Source organism: Netta rufina, assembly GCF_964035555.1.
Source record: "Netta rufina genome assembly, chromosome: 1".
Taxonomy (NCBI): domain Eukaryota; kingdom Metazoa; phylum Chordata; class Aves; order Anseriformes; family Anatidae; genus Netta; species Netta rufina.
The window spans coordinates 189,060,152-189,086,019 of NC_140123.1; the positions used below are offsets into that span (position 1 = coordinate 189,060,152).

The 25,868-nt window shown below is 36.9% G+C and overlaps 1 protein-coding gene across 1 annotated transcript in view; it reads right to left on the minus strand.

The window, feature by feature from the left end:
- The window catches only part of TAFA5 (TAFA chemokine like family member 5), a gene marked incomplete at both ends in the record, with an annotated part of 415,000 nt that overhangs the window by 1,008 nt on the left and 388,124 nt on the right, over positions 1 to 25,868 (minus strand). The window lies entirely within an intron of this gene.

The following is a 25,868-nucleotide window of genomic DNA, read 5'->3' on the forward strand; positions in this document are numbered from 1 at the left end:
ACACACAGACAGACACACACACAGACAGACACACACAGACAGACACACACACACAGACACACACACACACACACAGACACACACACACACACACACACACAGACACACACACACACACACACACATACACACACACCGTTCCCAAACCAAGCCATTTAAACTCAATATAAAGTCCAAACTAAGTATTTCTATTCAAAAGAATACTTTTCATGACAAAACACATACAGCCTTCAATGACGTTCATTACCACGTAAGGAATATTATTGTTAACTAAGGACATGAAAGACTTCTTGCATGCTTCCACTGATTTTCAAGAACTTGGCAGTATCAAACGTATACTGGAAGTGATGCTTTTAAACCCATGTCACTATTCATATGTGTTGCCATTTTGGTGGTAGTATATGTACAGATAGATCTACAGTTGTAACAGCTGAGGACAGGAATATTTGCCTGCTTAATGAAATATTTTATTTGCACCTTCTTCCAAAGCTGTAAGCTGTTTTCAAAAGATACTGCAAAACAGAAGTTTTGCTGCAAAAGTTGACTTACTGAGTTGAATTATTATGTAGCTAGTTTTCCTGAACTCAAGATCGACTTTATCTTTCTATGACACAAAGCATTGTTCTTTGACAAAGGCATTGTTTTCAATTCAATAGCTGCTTCAGGCTGTATAAATTTAGAAACCATTCTATGGTGCAAGATAGGATAAACTTCTAGAACGGCACATACCTCACACTTATGAAATACATAGAGATACCAAAGGAAATACCTGAAAGGCACTTGTGTTGACAGTGCCAGTTTAACTAATCAAATCTTGTTGATCCACCAAGACTGAAAAATCCTGAGCTCCTTTTGTTCACTGTCAGATGTCTTGTTTTTAAATGCTGTGACAATGCTGAAATTTCCATTCTTTCAGAAGCTGGCAGTTTTGAGCATGCTACATACTGTAGTACTGAAGTGACTGAAGCAAAGCCAAACATCGTATTTGTCATTGTATTTCTGCATTTCCATTCTCTCCTCTGGCCCATCATTGGAACAATTTGTCCGTGCCCTTTTCAGAAAGTGGTCCTTTTCCAAATCACCCTTCAAACAGAACAAGCTACCAGAAGACTTAAAGGCACATGCAACATGGTCATGATAGGCTTTAATGAGTACTGTGGGTGTTAACAATTACTATGGGTGTATTTGGAGTTCCAACTCAATGGTACTTTTCAACCCAAAATTCATACACATGGCTACTTGCAGGCTATGCTGTATGTCATATATAAGGATTTTCTGTAAGGTATACTAGGTATACAAGCCAAGAAGATATAATATTGTTTTATTAGCAGGTCTCTGGTATCATTCATTTCCTGCATCATTTCACTTCTTTTTTCCTCTGCGCTACATTCTGATGGCATTTTCAGGTTGAGGTGATATACTGATTTTAATGGGTTATCTACCATGTAGTGCATATCTACATGGTAGATATTTAATATTTAATGCATATCTACCATGTGCAGCACACTACATCCCAACAGTGGTCCTCGGGTTTCTTTACGGCAATTTTAGAAGGGCATATATAGGATTTAATGTGTATATCTAGATTTAACATTTTCAGTGTTACCAAAGTAGTGTTTTTACCACAGTGTCAAGCATTTTCAATGCACTAGCACCTAGTTTGAGAGAAAGAAATTTTGTTGTGTGTGTTTGTGTTTGCAAGTGTGTGTGTTTGCATGTTATAATCATGTTAAGAATTATAGAAGTACCGCTGTTAGAATTTCCCTTAACTAATGACGAAAGACCTTCACCGCTATGAGAGACTCTTACCTGTAACTCCCACTCAGGCACCTTCAGGAGCAGGTGCTCTCTGAATACACATATTCCTTGTCAGATTCTGACTTAGCAACCCTCAAGGGGTACCTCAAGAACAACCTGGTATATAAATCCATCCGGTCCTCCACCTCCTTATGAGGGCTTCCATGTTTGTTTGTTTGTTTGTTTGTTTCCAAAGAAACACGTGTATCTGTCCCTGTGTGGATTACAGGAGGGGTAAAGACATCATCCCAAAGAACTAGCACCCCCTGCCTCTTTTCTTGGAGCACTCTGAACACCTGCTGTGGTCTCACCAGTTCACCATTATGGATCTATTAGGGACCTAAAATTCACTCTGAATTCAGCAGGGTGACAAATGAAAAACTTCTTTCTGCACAAAATACAACCACCAAGAGAACCTTGTGATGCTACTGTGTCTCTCTAGCTACATGACAGTGTTCTGTAAATGATGCCACGGCATACCTGGATGACATCTTGGTATTCTGCACCTCTTGAGAGGTGCACATTGACTGCATCCAGCATATTTTGAATTGCTTATTGCTGCCTCTGAAGAAATTCTCCCTCTGTAGCTTCTGAGGTAATTGTGGGCAGCAACAACTTGCATGTAGACTCCAAGGAGACTGATGCCGTCACAATTTGGCAACATCTTTTTAGCATGGGTGCAATGATTCTCAGAATTTACCAGCTTATGACAGTTCATGAAAGCAATTTCTGGTATAGTGGTTACTGCAATGGCATTCACCCAGAACAGAGCTTGAATTCACCCAGAATGGCATTCACCCAGAACAGAATTCCCAATGCATTTCCTTTTGAGAAAATAATGTGTATTCACCTGTGGCTTTTATCCTAACTCATGCTTGTCACTGTAGGAACAGATACTCTGTCTTGTACCCTTTTCCCTTGGTAGTTCACCCCACTGGCAAGAATTATTCCTGAGTTAATGAGATCTTGACAACCAAAACTGCCTTTGAAGAGTGGCAGCACACCTGTGAGGTGGCAGAATAACTGAAAGTAGTGGTGACGAACCACCACACCTGGAATAGGTTGAAGGAATAAGTGCCTCTCTCCCCACTTTGCCCACTGAACCTCCTTTGTTTGGATGTACATAGCATACTTGCACCTCATTCTCTTTTTCTTGGAGTCACTTCACTGCAGCCATGGCAGAGGATAAGCACATGGCAGAAGTTCACCAGACCATGGCAAATGACATGCTTCTGCCCCAGTATTGTGCTGGCACAGTTTCTACAAGCCTGTGAAAGCAGAATGACCACCTGTAAACACGTAGGCAGTTCAACTGGGACTGCTGCAAACACTGGTCCTCCACTGGATGCCACGATGTATCTGAAGCTAGACGTGAACTGCAGCACTTGATTACCCAGACCTGCAGGTAACCCATAGTATAGGCATGTGCATCTGATAATATTTCAGTCCACAATATCTGTACTTGCACCAAAAGGCCTCTGCGAAGACCATGCATGCTCTTACAGCCACAGTAAGAAAGGGGGTCTGTGTTTCTTTGGTGGTGTCTTAAGAGTTGTCACTAATCAAGCTGCAGATCCAAGCACCCATGTTGTTCTCACAGTATCAAATTTCTCATCTCCCATAACAATTAAACAGAGAGGGTATTTTCCAATTTTTTCTTTACCTCACTATGTCATAATGTAACAGAAAAATCTTTGTGCAATATCCTTTTTAATCAAAGCTTTAATATTACCAATACAAGGTATCTTAACTGTCTTTATTCTTCATAATGAACCTATAAAGTCTAACTCTTTTCTTGTCTTGATTACACCCTTCATCCTGTGCTGCTCTTTCTGACTTGGTCAGATTCCTTTTCTAATTGGAAAATGCAAGGTGTCTAGCACATACTTCACTTATTACTAGTTTTAGTCTACAGCTTCTAAAAGTCTTGGCAAACCATTAACACAGGAAAAGTGTTAACTGAAAAAAGAAATCTACTTTTTTTATCTTATTTTATTTTATTTTTGGCAGGGGAAGAAGGGAGGAATATGGCTGTGATGTTTTGGAGATTCTATACATTAGAATTTAATATACAATTACCTAATTCTAATTAGATTTCTAATCTATAGAACTCTTTGGAGTTATACATCAGAACATTTCTTAACATAAACAATTCTGACTGAACTATCATTTCTTTGAAAAAGGTCATATACAATTAAAGTAACAGCAAAATCCTCCCAGTTACACAGACAAAGTGTAAAGACACAACGTAAAAGAAGAAAAAAAAAAAAAAAAACAAAAAACAAAACACCCCCAAAATATTGTGGAAGAAATAAGCTGGAAGTGAATACGTAAAATAATGCAAATTTTAATAGCACCAGCTTTCTGTAATAAAAACTGAGGTGCTATTAGCAAAATGAGAAAGATAAAAAGAACAGGAATCTTGTAAACACAAGGTAGCAGACGATGTAAACAGAGTACTAGGAAAAAGAGCACAGCCTTTTTGTGAATGCTCAGATCAAGCTTTGGCTAGGAATGTTGGTATCGGACACTGGACAATGTTGTGGTTGTACTTAGTCATATGGAAATTTGATTACTGCAATGGCCATTTGTGATTTCAGGCTTGTTACCTTGACACTGTCAGATGTTAAACGTACAGGTCTGTATATATAGCAGTGAGATTCTGGCCACACAGATCTGTTGTTGTTCTCACATTGCTCCATGGTAACCTGCCCCTGAGCTTTGGCACTGCAACATTTCATACTGTAACATTTCAGAGTGGCATTTCTTGTAAGGCACCTGATTCAGTACTCCTGCAGACAGTAACTTGGCAGGTTCCTCCATGGGCACAGTCTTGCACAACTTTTGTCAGTGAATTCAGCAGTGGCTGTGTCTAGACATGCAGTAACTAAGGTGCTGTTTCCCAGTATCAGCCCTTGCTGTTTTACCAATTGCTTCTTCTTATGCCCTTCTGGCGGCTGGTAGGATGCTAGGGATACCAATCACCATCAGCTGAACCATCACTAGACCTTATTCCCAACTCACAGGATATCAGGTGAAATTGGGAGAAGGCTTTGTACTTCCCTGAATGCAAGAACTGCAATTTCACTCAGTACTCAAAAGGCCCCAACAGGCTTGGAAAACCTTTTTTTCCACATGTATCCACATAACATCAAGATACATTCTGGCATGTAACAACCATTTTCAATTTTCACAGAAATGTCTTTATTAGATGTGCACAGAAAGAAAGATACCTGGCATTCATTATCTGTAGTAATTTTTCATATACATCTTTCCTGGATTCCAATGTATAAATGCCATATTACAACCTACATGGTCCTATTAGAGTGAACAGAAAGTATTTAGGCCTGGGAGTCAGTTTTGACTTTGTGCCCTGGGTCAGAGAGCTTGTTTAAGTACCATCTGTATGTCAGCTATCTCCAGACACAGCACAGGACATTTTTCCTTCTTTCTCCAAGGATTGAATGACCTTCCGCCTGACAGTCATTCAAGTGATTCTCTTAACGTTTTAAAGTTAAATGCAAAACATTTCTCTGAGTTATTTCCCACTTGATACTATACACATGGCTACATCTGTTATTCTTGCCTCGTGTTGCCCCCTGGTACTTGAAGGACAGATGATAAATCTGGGCTAAATTGTATCTGGCTTTGCATGGGCTTGCAGTGAATCAGATAAAAGGGTACAAGGAGCTATTCCTGTTTCCTTGAGTATCCAGGCAAGAGGAAGGCACAAAAGACAATCTCAGTCCTGATTTAGAAAAGCTCTGAATGTGTTCAGTTGGTGTATTTAATATTTATAGAAGTGCTGAGTGCCAAAAAAGGAACTAAGGCCATGATCTCCTGATTGGGTCACCATTAGGTGACACTTTTTGATGAACTGTAACTTCACTTAAAAACACAATCCAGAAGAGACCAAAGGTACTAGAAAATGTAGTTTGCAAACGAAGTGACTAGCTTTATCCTGCATTTAAAAAACAAAACAAGAACAAAAGTGCAAGTAATGCTCCCCCCCCCCCAAAAAAAAAAAAAAAAAAAGAAAAAAAAGGATACAACAAGGATATTAAATATTCTGTTTCAGCTGACTCACTATGTTGATTTTTTCAGTTGTGTCAGCAAAAAAAAAAAAAAAAAAGTTTCTACATAGCATAGGTTGAGGGAAAGGTCAACTCTCAAGGAATACAAATTGTACCCTTTTAAAAGGGCACAGCAATACTGGACTGTAAGGGTCCATCAGACCTCCTGCTATATCAAACAGTTGCATCCCTTTTATACACCTATTACACTATACACTAAAATTGGTTAGAACTTAGCTCAGTTCTCCTGTTAAGAGGTTATTCCAAAGCTTACTTCCACTGAAAATCAGAAACCTTTTAATTTCAAGTTTACAGTTATCCATGGCTACTAGCCTTATCGAATTCTCTTTGCACCAGTTTTTCCTTAAAATGGTTTTCTCTTTGGTGTTTTCTCTCTTGCTTGTGCAATCACATACTCTTATAGGTTTCCATTCTCTAGACTTAGCCAGAAAGCTCATTTTATTTCCAAGAAGAAAAAATGATACTCACTCAAGTGATACTCTTAATGTTTTAAAGTTAAATGCAAAACATTTCTCTGAGTTATTTCCTACTTGATAATATACACATAGCTACATCTGTTATTCTTGCCTTGTGTTGCCCCCTGGTACTTGAAGGACAGATGATAGATCTGGACTAAATTGTATCTGTATCTAAATTGTATCTATTTTACAAAAGAGTTTTATTCTGATTGCTACAGTATTCCTTCTCTTTACATGTTCCAGTTTGAAATAATCTTTAATGGTGAGTATAACTAAGCATAGCATACCAGGTGTAGTTTCATTTGTCTTGTGTGATGGCATTAGTCCTTCTGTCTAACTCTAGAATGTAATTCTCCATGTGTTTTCATGGGTAAGTAACATTTACTTTCTCAAAGCAACTTACATTTGTTGGAAGGTCCAACACAGAAGCAACAGAGTTAAAAACTAAATTAAGCATATGAACAGAATATACTCCCGAGGAGTTGGAGGAAACTTATTATAAGGCTATTAACTTTGGGTTAAAGGAGAAAACAAATAAAAGACAAGTGTTGTTGCTAAGGCTTTTGGTCAGATAAGCTAGATTAAAATAATATTTGTTTTAGCATTGGGAAAATAAAAGTAGCAAATTGGGAAATAGAAGTTATCATCACATTTAAAAATAGATAAATATAAAGAAGATGCGCTAAGTAGTTTAAACCACATAACCAAGGATGGAAACAGTGCTGAATTGTGATTATTGTGACTATGAGGTTATAAAATTTTTATTTGTAACTGATGGCAAACATTCTGGTTTGTATCAGAAATAGTGCAGCCAGAAAGACAAAGGAAGTAATTGTACCCCTGTACTTGGCTGTGGTGAAGCCACACCTCAAATACTGTGTGTTCAGTTTTTGGCTCCTCACTGCAAGAAGGACATTGAGGTGCTGGGACATGTCCAGAGAAGGGCAACAAAGTTGGCAAAGGGTCTATAGCACAAATCTTAAGAGGAACAGTTGAGGGAACTGGTGTTCCTGGAGAAAAGGAGGCTCAAGGGAGGCTTTATTGCTCTCTACAACTACCTCAAAGGAGGCTGTAGTGGAGTGGTGATCAGCCTCTTCTCCCAGGCACCAAGTGATAGGACAAGACGAAATGGGCTCAGGTTGTGCCAGGGTAGCTTTAGATTGGATATTAGGAAAAAAAAAAAAATCACTGAGAGAGGTGTGATCATTGGAACAGGCTGCTCAAGGAAGTAGTTGAATTACCATCCCTGGACTGTACATGTAGTCACATGGTCTAAACTCTTGGGCAGACTTGTGCAGTACCAGGAGTTGGACTCGATGATCCTTATGGGTCCCTTCCAACTTGGGATATTCTATGATTCTATGAGGTATTCATAAGACATTTCAGTGTGATGCTTAGGGTCATGGTTTAGTGGTAGACTTTGCAGTGCTAAGTTAACTGTGTACTTGATGATAAAGTTCTTTTACAACCTAAATGATCCTATGATTCTAAACATTAGGCTTTTTCAATTTCATTGCTTACTGTCTCCCAGTATGCTGTTGAAATGATTTGCCAACAGTGTTTCTAATAAAGATGTAGAGTGTACCATCCACTTTAACTTCACTTCTAAGTTTAAATACGTAAAGCTTTCAATGTAGGACATGGAAACTTGGAGCCATACTACCATTAGTGTTCAATATTATGCTTACTGAAAACAAAAAACATTTAGTTTGGGGACAACAGTTGTACTACTTCCAATGTGCTTAGCAACCCTTTTTTTTTTTCTTCTTTTTTCTTGTTCTTTTTCCATCTTCAGTTTTGTATTTGCATGATCAATTGGCATATATTCAGTCTAATGCTCCATATGTGTTCCACTTCAGTTTGACTTCTGGAAGCTCTCATTTTATTCTACAGGGTTTAAGGCTTTATATCTTTTGCACTTTCTCTATTTACTCCTAATGTCTCATTTCTATTGGTCATTTATGTTGTTTTGAGTCTTTCTGCTATGTTTTCCATCTCTCTGCTCAGGATATCGGTTCAAGAACATTTTTGGACCTGCAAGACAAAGGACTTCTAGGCCTCTTTCACATTCAAGTAAAATGTTAATCTGAGCTCTCTGTTGCTTATATGAGTAACTAATTACTTTTGTCTACTGTAGCTTGCCTATTTGAAACTGATACTCTTCATTACAGGCCTCTGTTCACTCTTCCATTTAATTAAAATTCAATTACCTTACAACCATGCAATCCAAGGCTATTTTCTACAACTTATATTTTGTAGAATGTCTCCACTACTTAAAAAAGCCAAGTTTAAAAGCAAATCAGCCTTGCTGGTTCATCGGGGAAGAAGCCTGGTCACAATCTGAGGGATCTCATTCTTTTGCTCAGATAGCAAATTTAGCAGCTCTGCTGCACCCAATTTTCCTGGGGCACACACTGGTAGGAGTTTGCATGTGCAGCCTTATTCCCCCCCCCACTCTCCTAAGAGTGTATTAGCTAGGCAAGGTAAGCTATTCTGACGCCCCTACTTCGTTAAGAGTCACTTTTGTGAATGCTCCAGGGCAACCCTGTAGTCTCATGGGATGCCCAGAGCAGCATCAGTGAGGCTTTACACAGTCTTCCTTCACAACCACATGAAGTTTCTTTTTTTTTTTTTTTAATGTACTTTTCTTTTTTAGCTTTCCACACTGCAAAGCAAGAATGTTATCACAATTGCTTTAATATTTTTTTTAATTTATTTTTTTTTAATATTTTTTCCTCTCTCTCAGACAATGAAAACCCATGTTCTGGAATAAAGTATAAAATAGTCCGAAAAAAAAAGTCTGAATTTTAAATAATAGAGACTATGGGCATAATCAACTAACATATATGCCTTATCATTTTTTTACTAGCCATGCTGTATCAAAGTAATTTCAAAGCTGTTTTCTTTCTAATTCCTTCACATACTAGATTAAGCAGGGCCCCATATAAAAGAGAAGTATCAGTGAGATGCAGAAGTAGAGGTAATACATTTGTCTTACTTACTTTCAAAATATACTTACACAAAGGAGGTCCTCTAGATTTAATTTAACAAATGTTCTGCTCTTTTGCATATTTCTGTAATCTAAAAGGAAAGTTTTTATAATGTTCTTTCTCTGATGGCTTTGCCTTTCAGTTACTTAATTTTTCTTTTGAAACCATGACTTTATTTTCAAAACATTCTGTAGGCTCAGGGAAGACCCCATTATTGTTCTATGGACTTTGTAGCTTCACATATTGTTTACAAAAGAAAGACTCAATGCATTTCTTCAGTATGAGTGCACACCAGTACTTTTTAGCACAACATTCATAGAATCACAAATGGTTTGGGATGGGACCTTGAAGATCATCTAACTCCAGCCACCCTGCCTTGGGCAGGGACACCTCCTACTAGATCAGGTTGCCCAAAGTCCCATCCAGTCTGGCCTTGAACACATCCAGGGATGGGGCATCCACAGCTTCTCTGGGCAACCTGCGACAGAGCCTTATCACCCTCTGAGTGAAGAATTTCCTCCCAACATCTTAACTAAATCTCCCCTCTTTTAGTTTATAACCATTCTCCCTTGTTCTGCCATTATCTGCCCAAATGAAAATGTGCTCTCCATCTCTTTTATAAGCCCCCTTTAAGTACTGAAAAGCTGCAGTGAGGTCTCCCCAGAGTCTTCTCTTCAATATACTCATCTCTCTCAGACTTTCGTCACAGGAGAAGTGCTCCAGCCTTCTGATCACCTTTGTGGCCCTTCTCTGGACTCATTCTAGCAGATCTGCATCCTTCTTGTGCTGGGGAGTTTATACCACAACACTGGGAGATTATACCACAACCTTTGTAGAGAATACTAACAGAATTTATATTAATACTATGAAGTATCCAAAATTCACTATCACAGATGCTTCCACCCTGACTGGGAAAAAAAAAAAAAAAAAAAAAAGCAAAAAAAAAAAGCTTTTAAACACATAGCTTTTAAGCACATATTCAGTGTTCAATAGGATTTAAGCATATGCAAGTCTGAAAGCAGGACGGTAGGACAGTGAAATGCATTTCCCAGAATTAATTGGAGGTCACTTTTCTTTGGAGACAGTGCTTCAATATTGCTTGATTTCTTTTCACCCGTCATTTGGAGTCCTGATTTACACTCGTGTACTTTCAGCATTGCACCTCAGCCTCTGTAATGAGACTTCAGCATGACTGAAAATACTTCCAAGCAGATTTTTATCTTCCTGTAAATTAGCAATTCTGCGAGAATGTCAAATGGTCCTGCTAAACACATTGAACTAGCCATGTTCGAAAATTAAGTTTCTAGTCATTGCTCTAGCCCACGTGGCATTTGACAAGTGCTACAACACTCAGAAAAGACCATGTTAATTATCACATGACTATTAGTTATATCTCTATTTCTTGAAACTCTATTCAGTCATTAAAGATAGTGAAAAATGGCACTATCCAGAATGAATATGAAATGAATATTCATAACAGCTAATTGTCATTGACATCTCAAATTTCATTATAATTTCTGTTTTGCTTAGCTCTTTCTAATACTTGTGGAAGAAGCATAGAATCATAGAATCATCTAGATTGGAAAAGACTTTCAAGATCAAATGCAACCATCAGACTGATTTACTGAGGTGGGTCCCACCACTAAACCACATCCCTTTGTGCCACATCCAAACATCTCTTAAATACATTCAGGAATTCTCCACCACTTTCCTGGGCAGTCTGTTCCAATTCTTGACCATGGATAAATTTGGGATTTCATGAAGAATTTTTTCCTAATGTTCATAATAAACTTCCTCTGGTGCAACCTGAAATTTTCTTCACGTCTTAGGAGCCCATTACTTTGAGTCAAAACCACTTACAAAACCACCACTGTGCTATCTAATCACCAACTATAGCATCCAGACAAGATTATATCCACAGTACAGCTCAACATTTCATAATCAGCATTATAGCCAGAATGTTTGGACAAATATTTCTTAAATAGCTATGTATGTATTTATGTACCTTATCAGATCTTAACATGCTTAACAGAATCTCTCACATTTTTAATAGGTAATGTGTATTTTAATTCACAGCAAATCTAATAATTCCAGACTTTCTAAACTTGTTAGTGGAATTAAACTAAACTTTTCCCTTCTACTGGGATATTATAATAGGCTTTATTTATTTACCCTGGGTATTTCATCATTCCTTTGAAAATGCAAGAAGGAAAACACTACCAAACAAAAAGGCTTGCAAGTGAGCCATTCTAATGTTTATCAAGATCATTATTTTTCTTGCAAGCTTGTTAAGCTCTTAAATATATATATATATATTTATCAAGCTAATTTAATACAGTGCTTTTTGTGTAATATCACCTACTTCATATACATGCAGACGATATGGGAGCTTAATTTTAAAATGGGCACAGTTATAATGCTGGCTAGATAGAGCCTCAGGGAGATTATTTTAGTTCTAAAAATTGACTTGGGGAAACCTGACGCAGTGAACAAGCACATAAATACTAAATGTTTCAGATGATACTGATTCTTGTTGCTGCTAATGAAAGTTCTATCTGATTTAATTTCTCATATTTACCTTTACAGTAACAATTGCTGGAAGTACATTAAAAAAGAAGCTGCTGTTTAAAGCAGACATATTTGAATAGGACACTGTAATGATGGAGCCTTTCACAGATGGGAAAGAAGTCATTTGGGAAGGAGAAATTATGATAGTTTGATCAAGACCTATTGACCAGAGTTCCTGGGACTGTGAGTGAATTAATTCTTCTTTCTGTAAATGGGAAGAAGTCAGCCCCTAACTAGAGGGCGGTCAAGCCACGCTGAACTGCATGCCGAGCCACAGAATGCGTACTGATTTCTGCTTGTAATAAAAGTCAGCCTCTGAAGCTGTTATTTACAAGCTCTCTCTGTGGTAGTCCTGAGATTCCCAAAGCATCATTGGCTGGAGCATTATGCACACCAAGTTCTTTCAATCAGAGCAACCAAGGTGAGAGAGACTGAAGCTGACAGGTCACAACCCCATCACACTTTATAGCGAACAAAATGCTTTTTGTTTAATGGATGCTTTTAAAAAACATCCAAACCAATTTAATTTTCCTAGAAAAATGTTCATGAATCTTTAAAAAATAGCTCCTTTCAAATTCTCTTATGTTCGCTATCATTCTTTCTTTTTATTTTCTGCTGCAGAAGATTCACACATAAGCAGGAATGACATAAAAGCTGAATGTGTGAGAAAGTTTTAGCCCAGTTGTACATTTTTGTTCTCTAAGAAGAGTAATAAGAAAGAGTTGAAAAATTATTTAAAGGGAAAATTCAATGCAGATCTTCAGTTTAAAATTGTTGTTGCCAGTATGGTTCTTAAAAAGGCATCCATGATTGTCCCAACTCAGATAAATAGTAGGGAAGTTACTTAGGAATATATTTTTGCTGTCTTGTTTTGACAGTAAAATGACAAGTTTTGTTTTATTTTTTCCTCACTACTGACAGTCATTAAGAAGCTACACAAACATTCATGGAAAAGAACTTTAAAGCTCAAACACAGTGAATGAAAAAAATCACCACCAAGAACAAACCCCCTATCTGAGAAGCACATCATACAAACAAAGAATGTTTCCTGACAAAGGATTGTCTGGTGACACTCACAGGCCTAGGTAGCTTCTCCCCCTAACAAACACACACCCCAAAGAGGGACTAACAACTAATGACAGTCTGTCAGAGTTCTGCTGGAGGTCATATTAGATAATGGTGACATCTGAAACAAGAATGTAGGAAAAAGGTGTAAATACCAGGAAAAGCATGAGTGAAATGGAAAAGCCCATGGACATCAACAGAATTAATTTGTTAATTTTCATGTCTACCTACAGTCACCAGTATTTTTTTTATCCCTCAAAGTTGCATCTGATGCATCTGTTGCATCCTTATTCTGAGCCACAGGAAGTCTGTTTAAACATGTTAAATATGAAGACATATTTTATTGAATTGAAGAATACATCTGTGAGCATGTGCTTAAATGACATTTTATACCAGATTTTAAACAAGTGTTTCCTTGAAATGAGTCCTTGATCATCAGTTAGGCAGCTGGGACAGAACAGCTACACTGTGGGAGAGCAGCAGTGTGTGAAACAGGGCATAAGATTCAATTCATGGCTAAAGTACTCCCAGAGATGTTGGAGCCACTGCTAATGGCCTGGATTCTCCAGGTAGATCAAACACAATAACAACCAAAAAAAAATAATTAAAAAAAAAATCAACTATTCAATTGAACCATGGAAATTAGAAAATGTTCTTTAGTGAGAGAACAATCATATTTTCTAGCACTATGCTTTCATTGCCTAATCTTTGTGCTTCAGAGACAACTTTGCAAATGTGATCTAGGAGTAAACTGGTGTTGTGTTTTCTTCTTCAGTTTGCAATCAGAGATGTCCTGGAGGAATGTAAAGATATGTTTTAAAGGCTTTAAAAAGTGCATGCATTTTAATGAGAATCCCTAAACTTCCCTTTGGTGTGGTTGATACTGTTTTTCTGATTATAGCAAATGTTGAGTGAAGATGCTCTTAAGTTCTTTAGAGCTCCAAACTGACAGTACTGAGCTTAGTATGGGGAAAAGAAATCAATTATCAGAAAAGAAATGCATAAATAAAGAAATATACTGGTAGAAGTCAGAGAAAATGGTCTTGCAATAATGTTACTGGAATTGCTTCAAAAGATATGGCATTAACTATTAGAGAAATCCATTCAATATGAAGTTAAGATTTTGACAAGAACAAAGAGGGGACAATGTGAGAGCAATTATATACCCCATTATGAGAGATTATACTACTAAACCAGCACAGCTGTCATATTTGACCTCATCCTTATAGCATTTAGTTTATTTTAATTACAAAATAAGCAACAAAGAGAACAAAACATAGTATCTGTAATAAACATAATGATAATAGCAAAAGACCATTTAATTGCAAACAGCAATCAAAGAAAAGAAAGACTACAAAAATTAAGCCAGGTGGTAAATCCTTCTGCTCAAAAAGTCCCTTGTTCTGCTCATTACCTACTGGGTATTTTAGTTCGGATAACAAAATATCACCTCACCTGGTGATGAGATTCCTCTCATTCAACTATAGACATTGAGATGAACAAGATTTGACTCACAGATAGAGACACCATACTTAGGTATGTGAATAACCTACATGTGAATTAGATATGAGATCTCTAGTCAGTAAAAACCTGGAGTTTCAGTCAGTTCTCTAAACACAGGTATCTATTGCCATTCCACTTAAAATGCTTTATAGTATCTGAAACAACCTAATGGGACTGTCAGATAGGACAGAGGACTTCAGGGACACCCTTTTGAAGAAGAGGCTGGGGGCTAGGCACAGATACCTTGGGCATTTCTAACAGTGTTAAATGTCTAAAGTGAAGCCTTTCACTTTAGCCTGGACAACTGAAGTGAAGCCTTGGTCTGTTTGATGAAGGGATCCACAAAGCTAACTCACTTCAAAATGAACACTTACAGTAGGTCAGCTGAGCTATGCCCTACATGTCCTTGCAGAGGACCAGGATGAGAGCAGCATTATGAATTAATTCATGCACATCTTTCTTCTCTGCATAGATAGTGAGCAATTAGTTAAAGGTTCTTCTGCAGCGTACCTGTTCTACAAGCAAACCAAGCTTTGGATTCATTGTTAACCAAGTGAACTTCCATAACAGTACATTTTAAAATCTAGCACGTAAATCACTGGAGAAAAAAAAAAAAAAAAAAAAAAGGATTATTAATTTGTCTTATGAAGCCACTTTATTTGGAATACTATTTTCAGATAAAGGAACTGCATTCTCACAAATATATTGGCAAACTGGAAGGGGTTCTTCAGAGAACAAAAGGGATTAGGAATAAATGCTTCAATCTTTACTTCTTAAATCACTTAAATATTCCAAAGAACTTAGTGCTGTATTTATCATGGACAAGTGATGAAGAAGAGGAATAGTATCAGCTTGCAATAGTAGAACTCCAAAGAAAAGAAAGGAATTATACAGTATACAGTATTCTGAAATGTAATTAGCTGTCAGATATTTTGTCAGAGAAACAACTATTCTGATAAAGAAACAAGATTTGTCAAGAGAATACCAAATAACTCTTACTCAGAACTCATACTGATAGGCCCTTAACAGCACTACCTTAAATCATATTTATCCTCCAATATTTCTGTTTAGCAGATGCTCATTGGCTAGTACTCATTTTGGACTGGCTTTAAAGTAAAAGATTAAAGGCATTGAGTATTGATAACTAAATTAAAAGGGCTGGCTGCCAATAGCTGTAACAGTAAGTAATGAATAAAGAGCATTGCCTGCTCTGTGTCCTCTTGACCATGCAGAACAATCATTAAGAATTAAATGCTGTGATTCAACCCCCCTCCTGCCTTTTCCCCAAGAGGCAATGCCTCACACACCACCAAGTATGCAGTACTCTGGGAACAAAGCCAAAAGTAGCAACTTGTTCTCTGAATGGGAACAGCTCAGAAATAGGTCTTATCCAAGAAGGAGGGGAGGGGGGAATTATAATGTTTCCTACAATTTCTTATAATGCACAATTTTTTAATGGAATAAAATCTGTATTAACATATCTTTTACTGTATTTTCTAAATGAAGTTCAGGATTTTGTCCAAGCAGATACATTAAAAACATATTAAATAATGCCATTTCCTTTACTCTTAACTTAGTCTTTCCCTTTTGCTGTCATATACATCATATACATGTAGCTAGAGAGTGAGTTTTGTATAGGCGGGTCAGGTAAATCATAGCAATTGGTGATGTGAAATTTTGTAGGAAATGCCATTACACATCCCTCCCTCTCTATTCACAAATTTGTTCTCTGGGCTGATACACAACCAACCAAATAATAATAATAATAACAACAACATCAACAACAGCAAACAACAACAACAATTGCATGATACAGTTTGTGTATATATAAATGTGCTCATATATACATCAGCTTTATACGCATAGGCTGGCATTATGTGTATACACATAGGCTTGCATTAACCGTTGTGGTTAACCTGAAGAGCTGATTGAGGTTAATCTGAAGAGTGAGGTGATGATTTAAAGAAACTGTTCCACAGGAAAAGGAAATACAACTAAAAAATTAGCTTGAGAAACAGTGAAATCATTATTTACTTGCTGTTTCAAAGTGGTTACACTAAAATAAGGGCATTGACTTCATTGTAACTGAAAGTGGGAGCAAAATACAACAAAAATTATGCAACACTTGCCTCTCTTTTCAAATTACTGATCTTGTAGAATGTGGTAGAATGCAACACAACTTTTGAATGATTTTCTCAATCTGTTTGTTTTTCTCTTTTGCTTATAATCATCTACTGGATGCTTTAAAGCATCCAGTGTTATTTTCTGTTTGAAAAACAGTTTTGTTTTGTTTTGTTTTGTTTTGTTTTTCCTATATGCTTTCATTTCTAATGATGCTCAACATTAACATCAATTTTCTATTTACACTTTTTGGATATTGACCCTGATGTCAGCACAACACTTGTGCTGGATGTCGTTAGTAAAAAGAGTCCCTTCTGTTTGCTGTGTAGCAACAGAGCATAAAATGGAGATGGTACCTAAATCCTCTGAAACCAGTGTCTATTGTTTAGTTGTTTTTAGATCTTACATCTCCATTGATGACTACAAAGTTGAATGGGCTAAACACAAGTAGTATTGAATTTAGTGGAATTATACTGATGATTCATTTAATCAGTCTTGTTCAGCATAAAGAAAATATCAAATACTCTTCAGGCTGTGACTGATCACATGAGTATGCAGATGTAAGAAGAATCAACCCTTGCAGGTAAAGAGCCACAGGAATACTGGAGAGGGCAGCCAAGGTTAGCAGAATTGAGCTGAACAGCAATAAACATGCTCTGAACCTTTTCAAACTATGGCTGAGCTCCTCCTCCAGCATTCCTCTTCAGAGGTCTGTCACCCTCTGAAAGGGCTTCAGTATGTGCCGATGGATCAGAGAGTAGCCCTTCAGGGGATTCTACCATCTCATGGCTCCTCTGTCTCTTTTTCCCTCTAGTGTACCACAGTGCATGCAGTTACAATGTTCATATATTCAACAACCCAGTTTCACATACAAATACAGATCTTCATAATAATCATAATATTCATAATATTCATAATTTACATTTTCATAATAAATACACCACCTTCTTTTTTTTTTGGGGGGGGGGGGGGAAGGAGGGGAATATGCTCACAAAAAAGTATTACAAAGACATATTAGAAAATTACAAACTGAATGTTTTTCTTGACCTACAGTTGTTTTTTTTTGATATATGACTTTTAAATACCTTAGAACAAGCTGGACACTGAGCTTGCATTAGAGTCGCCCAGGAAAAAAAAAAAAAAAAAAGCTCCTCCAGAGAGTCATCTGTCTTATTTTCTTATTTTCAGATAATCATCTGAGATAGGTCAGCACATTGCTAAGTGCCCATTTCTCTGTGTAAATTACAGGTAGAGAACAGAGTGGATATATTAGACTTTTATGGCTACATTTTTGATGTCTGTGGTTAGAGAAATTATTCCAAACACAAACGTCCAATGTCAGTTTAAAAATGTACCCCTGTGCTCATCCTCCTCCTCTTTTTGCATAGACTTCACCACAGCACAGGAGAATTACAGACTTGCAGAATGGCTGATGTTGGTGTGGATGTCCAAAACTCTTCCAATCCAAAAACCTCTACTCAGAAAAAACTTCAGCTATAGCACATTGCCCAGGTCTGTCTCAACTCAACTGCATCTAGTTGAGTTGTGACTATCTTGAAGGATGGAGATGTCACAACCTGTTCCAGTGCAAACCTGGGCAACCTGTTGCAGTGTCTGACTATACTCAAAAAAAAAAAAAAAAAAAAAAAAAAAAAAAAAAAAAAAAGTTTATTCTTATGTATAAGTGGAATTTCCTGCATTTCTATTTGTGCATGTTGTCTCTTGTCCTTTTACTGGACACAACTGAGAAGAGTCTGACTGGCTCTCCTTTACACCCTCCAATCAAGTACTTAAACACATGGGTAAGAAACACCTGAGCTTTTTCTTTTCCAGCTAAAATACTCCAAAGCTCTCTCAGACTTTCCTCATATGACAGATGCTCCAAGCTCTTAACAATCTTTGTGGCCCTTTGCTGGACTTGCCCCAGTAAGTCCATGTCTCTCCTGTACTGGGGAGCCCAGCACTGAACACTCCTGATGTGTCTCAGCAGTCCAGAGCAGAGAGGAAGGATCACCTCCCCACACTCGCTGTTGATACTCTGCCTAACTCAGACCAAGAAGCTGTTGTTCTTCACTGCCAGGGTGCCTTGCTGGCTCATGATCACTTTGGTATCCATTGAGACTCTCAAGCTCTCCCCAAGTTTGTATTCTGTATGGGGCTATTCTTCCCCAGCTGCAAAACTCTGCACTTTCCTTTGTTGAACTACACAAGATTAAATTTGCCATCAAGAAGGCAATTAATCCAGTCCTTTAAATTATCCCTATAATCAATCGGAAGAGTGAAACTGTTTCAAAGGGCAATTTGTCTTTCTATTCTATCAAATAATGTCTTAGAGAAGTAGACACATCTCTCTCCTCACGTGTGGCTAGCCAGAGACTGGAAAGTATTTAATGTTTTCTTTATACTGAACATACGTGATTACATGAAGTGCCAGTCTCCTTTCAGTGACTACAGAAGTAATCTAGATGACTAGCTTAGGTTGGTGCTAAGTGGGAGACAGTCAAAGAACCTACCATAAAGTGATGCAAAAATTCTACCGAGGTGAGATGTTACTCAGTGTGTAAGACCTGAGAAGTGTGTTCTAGTCTGTGTACTGGGAGAATGGAGAAAGAAAACGAGTGCAACGGGTATAATGGAAGGACAAGCTGTTTTCCTGCCACCTGCTCTTTATCAGAGGATACTTCTGCCAAGAACTCAGTACCTAGAAATTTGAAGTGACTTTGCAGATCAACAGGAGCCAGTCTAGCTACTGAGCTTCTCAGATCTGATGACTTGCAGTTCCACAAGGATTGCATGGATGTACTCACCTACTGGAATCCATTACTGCTTGAGGAGAAATGAATCTTCTGCTTACTTTCCTCACAAAAATCCACTCTTCATATCTTACACTTTTTCATCTCAAGAAATTTGGATACTAAATCTCTATTATATATGGTTGATTGGATCTCTCCTTTAATCCTTGGTGTCCAAAATATAAACGCTTCTCCAAGTGATAACCGCCACCCTCTATAAGGCATTTCCTTTGTTTTCTATCTTATTTTAGCCTTTTATTCGATTACCTCCATCTCAAAAAGCTTTACTGCTTGTCACACTATTTTAAAGCTATTTCTGGAATATTTTACAAATCCTATATGGCAAATATTCACTATTCAAACATCCAGTCAAACTTAGAGGATTTAATCTGCCTCGAGTTTTTCACACATATCACATGTATTAGGCTTGATTTTAAAATTTGCTTTGTACAAACTACTTTCTACATCATGCTTCCAGCAATTTTAAGAGTTCATGTAATGGCAGCTTTCAGCAAAGACAAAACAGAACCAAAGTAGGTAAATTCAGAGTATTACTGGTGTAAATGCAGGAGGGAAAAAAAAAAAAAAAAAAGGCAGTTCTTTATTACATGCACAAATGATTGAATAATATTTTTGTGTTGATGTTTGTAGTTTAAAGCCCAATGATAGATTTTACATTAAAATTGAAACATCATACTCACTTTTAATTATAAATTCTGTTACAAAACTAAGGATTCTAGGATCTTTTGAAGAAAAAAAAAAGATATAAAGATATACCTACATAGCCATGTTCACTAAAGGAACAGCTGCGTTAAGTGGAAAATTATGCATGGAAGGTAAACAAAGAAAGAATAATATTTTTACTAATAGGTACTGTAAATACTTATCTCTAAAGTGAGAAATCCTGCACTACTCATGAGAAGTACTTGTCTGATGCAGGATTTTATGATGGAATCCCATTGCGTTAGATCTCCTTCTGCAGGTCTTGTTCCAGAAAACTTTGTCATAAGAGTAATTGTTACCCAGACAGTCCCATTAGGCCAAGTTCTGAAATTCTCATTCATTTTTCCATCTACTCAGTCAGTGGCCTTCAATAACCCTTTCAAAAACTGACAGAGTTCCCCCTCTGGCATGCCCTCTCCAGAGCTGTGACTCCCTTTGAAAAGAGGTCAGCTTGTGCAATATACTCTATATAATGCCAAAAGCAGACTTGAGATACACCAGCTACTGGAAGTCACGCATGCTCTCCTCCACCTTTTTTGTCACCTCTCTTCTTAATTTTTTAAGGCTGCTGGAAACTAAATTGGCCTCTAGCATAAGTAAGGCATTCTTAGGTGTTTCTTTGCTTGGCTTAATTATTGCAGTGATGCAGAAGAGCTGTGCATTTGTTTTAGTATTCTTACTGTCCTTGGTAGAATATTATTGAAGGACAAAATAGGCAATGTAATAAATGTCACAGTGTATTACCGAATTTGTATGAGGCCTAATATCAGCTTTTTTTTTTTTTTTTTTTGAATTGATTTGGAAAAAATGATTTGAACTTACTTAAAAGTGTAAATCTCTAAGAAAAAAACAAACAAACAAACAAACAAAAATAAGCAACTAACTAGAAGAAAATAACAGTTTGAAGAGCTCACAGAATATTCAGCAATATTATTGCTAAACCATATTCTGCAATCTTATGTATTGTAAAAGAAGAAAGAAAAACAAATAAAACAAAACAAAACAAAAATAGAAAAGCACCAAGAAAAACAAAAGCAAACAGACAAAAACAAACAAGGCGTTGCAATTTTATTTTATTTTTTTAAATCATAGGAATATAATTTGGTATAACAGAAAAAGGCTCTTGACATCTACCATTGCTATGCTCCTTTGACAAAAACAGCATGTATACCTTTCCACTTTTAGACGGAATTAACCTTATTTACAAAAACTTAGACAATTATTAATTTATCCATACACACTAGATACTTACATTAAGGATGAGAATCACTCTGCTAGGGTTTGCCTCTTTCTGTAGAATCTAAATGGGAGTCTCAGTGAATACACTGTGATGAGTCCCATTCCATGTGTGTCTTTTTCATTACAACTCATCTAATGTGCAATTAAACTCTGCCTTTATCACTCTACAGGAATCTAGTCAACAACTGAAAACTAAAACCTTGTATCATATTTAATTAGGCAATTTAAACATGCTGATTTCAGAATTGCAGTTCTTTCTGATTAACATTTGAAAACAAAACCAAGAATGTTTAGAAAAAAACTGTCATGTTGAACAGCAGCTCAAAGAGCTTTACAAATCATTATATCATCTCCCTGATAGATCATGTCTTGGGGAGCCTTCTCTATGACCCTAGCTGGTGACCAAACAGACAGATTTAAATGTTTAAATCTTGGAAGGCATGGAACAGCAATGAGCTGTAAACTATCACAGTAAACTATTAGCACCAAGAATTTAAGATACTGGCCCACTCTCCAAAAATGTTTGGCTTAGCTGTCCCAAAATTAAGGTGTTTGGGCCTGGTCTAAATTCAATGTAAATAGCTTTTTTAAGAATCAGTATTGAGACAGTATAATTTTGAGGAATAAACATAAATATGGATTTTGTTCAGTTTTCAGTTTACACTGATAATTCAATAAAGATCAAAGTCAGTATGCATCATATGACTTCTTACCAGAAAACAAGCATTCTGAAATGCTATGACCAAATACATAAGAATATTCTCAAAAATAATTTTCCAGTGAAGAATACTGAAAAGTTATGGCACATTCCAACATTTTCAGTCTGCTCTATTCAGGAAAAAGGACTAATGCAAAAATTCAGTGGAGACAAGATATATTTTTGGAAACGATTTACATCAGTCTATCTGAGAGAAAATATTTCTGGCTGAATACTGACAAGGCAAACCTATATACAATTCTAGGATTTTTTAAACAAGAAATGTAGTTGATTCTCTAATGTCAAACCTTCTATTTCTCATGAGACAAATTATGAGGTTATAAGGAATTATTAATGATACATTATTAAAAAATAAAAAATAAATGTCATTAGGAGAAATGTAGGAAGTTTTTGTTTTGTTTTGTTTTGTTTTGTTTTTCCTCATCTGTCATATGAAATCCATAATTTGGAGATTTGGAGAGCCATTTAAATAAATGCAGTCAACAAATAATTTTCTTTTGTTTAGGAGCTGCATGACCGACTGATTCTTAATAAGTGCAAAAACCGCTTTAGGCAAACAACAATACTAAGCTTGCAGTGCATAGAAGTGAGCTAAAAAACAGATGTCAGCTTTCAGCTCTTCCTGTATAATTTGTACACCGCAATGATAGCAAAGTGATTCCTTAAGCATATTTTCTAGCTTATTATTCACAACTATCCTACTTCATGTGCACTTCAAAATGCTCTTTTATACCTGGATTGCTGGAACAGCTTTTTACTAGTGCATATAATTGAAAGGCTGTTACTTAAAGCAGGCACCATTAAAAAGTCTGAATTTGCCAATACTTACAACCCAATTCTATGCCTAGAACAGAAAAGTAATTATAGTATGTTGCTGTATTTGAAAATGTTGGCAAATCTTGATCTTTTAATGATGGCTCCTATTCACAATAAGAAGAATACACCTTGAGGCTCTTCCTGTAATCTGTGTATGTATATTGTAACACAAACAGTGTAAGCAGAAAAGATAGAAGGAAATATTTTATCAGAAATAAAACTCTGAATATTAAACCCTCAAAGTAAACAGTAAACAGTAAACTTTCAAAGGTCCTTTCAAAATTTTTAAAATGTTGTAGGTTCTGTTAATTTCAGTGGTAATAACTAAATTTACATCCTAGAAATGAAATTAGATTCACATTTTTTGTTTCTCCCCGCTGGAAGCTCTCTGAGCGTTAGGCATGAAGTACTTAATACTACTCTTCAGTTTTAAAACAAATACCATTAACAATTCCTAACTGCACATTGCTCAAAGGGGATGAAAATCATGCAACTTTGCATTCTAATTTTGCCAGAACAAAATTCTGCTTCCTGAGGTGAAATCAAAACAAATTCTCAGTACAACAAAAGAATATGTGTGTTTTGCTATACAGATGTGTCCTAATGGCACTTCATACAGTGCAGCATGTAAAGCACACTTACTGTGTGACAGCTTGAGCATTTTGTTTAAACAGGATTGTATCTGTCATTTCTGAGGCACAGTCAAAAGATTAGGAGGTTAAAATTATTAAGTGCAGTGCCTTTTGTCGCTACAAATGGTCTTGAATCTGAAGGCACCAGTGAGTTGAATTGATTCCTATATTGTTGTACATAAGCTGGATTTGCACTAACAGTACAGTACTGATTATACCTTCAAGCAAGATTTACTTTCCTGCAGAAGATCAATCCCCCCTTATTTTCTGAGCTAAGCACTTCATGTGCATTGCTTTGTTTAGCATTAAAAAAAAAAAAAAAAAAAAAAAAAAGCCTTACATTTTGAAAGTCTGCTGGCAAATAAACAGTTATGTATGTCCCCATTTATTTCAATTATTTACCATTTATGCATTTAAAATGATTGTAAGAAATACCGTTTTATGGAAAATTGAGACTAATGTTGTACAATTACTGTAAATAGCCTTTGGGAATGTAATGGCAACGTTTTCTATTCCTGCATTATCCTAGATTGGATCACAAAAGAATGTGAGTTTGGCCAGTCACATTCAGGTCTTTTTTCATCCTAAAAGTTAAAAAAACACTTGTTTGTTTTTTAGCACTCACTGTTTTCATAGCTTATATTTTTTTGTGTAAATAATAAATGCAGTTAAAAAAATCATAAAATGTTTGTTAATTAAAAGAATAAAAAGCATTAAACAACAACAACAACAAAACAACTTGGAAATGAAAGGTAGAAATATTATACTTTATTCTGTTTGATGAAGTGAGAAAAATAACTTGACAGAGTATAAGGTCACTTGAGTTTGACCCATTTGGATAATACATTTGTTTTAGAATGTTTTCCCTTTTATTGCTTCAGCAGCCTCTCTGGTATGAAAATGCTAATTTATTAGCTTTAAAATTATGTGTTATTAAGTCACAATAATGATATTTCTTTTATTTTGTCATGACTAGGAATGTATATGGAATAGAGTTGTGGACAGTTAGGGAGAAAAAACTCAGCTAAGACATGAAATTTTTGAGAAATATGGAAAAATGTCTTCATGTGAACAGAGCTCACTGAACAGAGCTAATTCTGTTCCCTTTTTAATGTAATTTCTGTTCTAGGAACATAAGATATTGTGGAGTTACCAAGCCGGCGCACAGAAATATCATTAACAACAGAAGTCTGGTGAGTACAGCTCAAGAAACTTAAATTATACAAACTGTAAAACAGATAATCCAGTCTTGTTCAATTGATTTTTGCAGGGGAAACAAGGACTCGATTTCTAAGAGTTTATTTTTACTTATCTCTTTCAGGCTAGTTCCCATTGGCAGTGGCATGAATTTAAGACCTCACATTAGGATTAGTAGGATTAGGCAAAGGCAGGGACTGGGAGAATGAAGAAACACTCCATCTAGGAGCAGATCATGTTCAAGGCCAGCTAGAGAACCTAAATGTGCACAAGTCCTTGGTGCCTGAAGAGATACACTAACCACCATATTTGAGAAGTTATGGCAGTCAAGTTCCAACTCACTGGAAGAGGTAAGACATAACCCCCATTTTTAAAAAGGACTGACCTGGGAACAACAGGCCAGTCAGTCTTGCCTCTCAGGATCATGGAACAGATCCTCCTGGAAACTCTGCTAAGGCACATGGAAAAGAAAAAGACTGATGACAGCCAGCATGGCTTCTCTCAGGGCAGATCTTAAGTGACAAATTGGTGGCCTTCTATGACAGGGTTACAGCATTGGTGGATAGGGGAAGAGCAACTGACATCATCTACCTGGAGTTGTGCAAAGCATTTGACACTGTTCCATATGACATCCTTGTCTCTAAACTAGAGAAACATGGATTTGACAGATGGATCTCTCAATGGGTAAGGAATGGCTGGATGGTTGCACTCACAGAATCACAGAATCATCTAGGTTGGAAGAGACCTCTATGATCACTTAGACTCAAAGAGTTGTGGTTACTGACTCAATGTCCAAGTGGAGATCTGTAATGAATGGTGTTCCTCAGGGGTCAACATGGGGATCAGCGCTGTTTAACATCCCACATAAACAATGTGACTGAGTGCACCCTCATCAAGTTTGCTGATGATACCAAGCTATGAGGTGCAGTTGATGTGCTGGAGGGAAGGGGTCCACATGCATGAGAGGTGGGCCTGTGTGAACCTCATGAAGTTCAACAAGGCCACGTGCAAAGTTCTGCATCTGGCCTGGGGCAACAAGAACAAGTACAGGCTGAGTGGAGAATGGATTGAAAGCAGCCCTGAGGAGGACTTGGGGGTGTTGAAGAGAAGCTCAACATAAGCCAGCAGGGTGCGCTTGCAGCCCAGAAAGCCTAC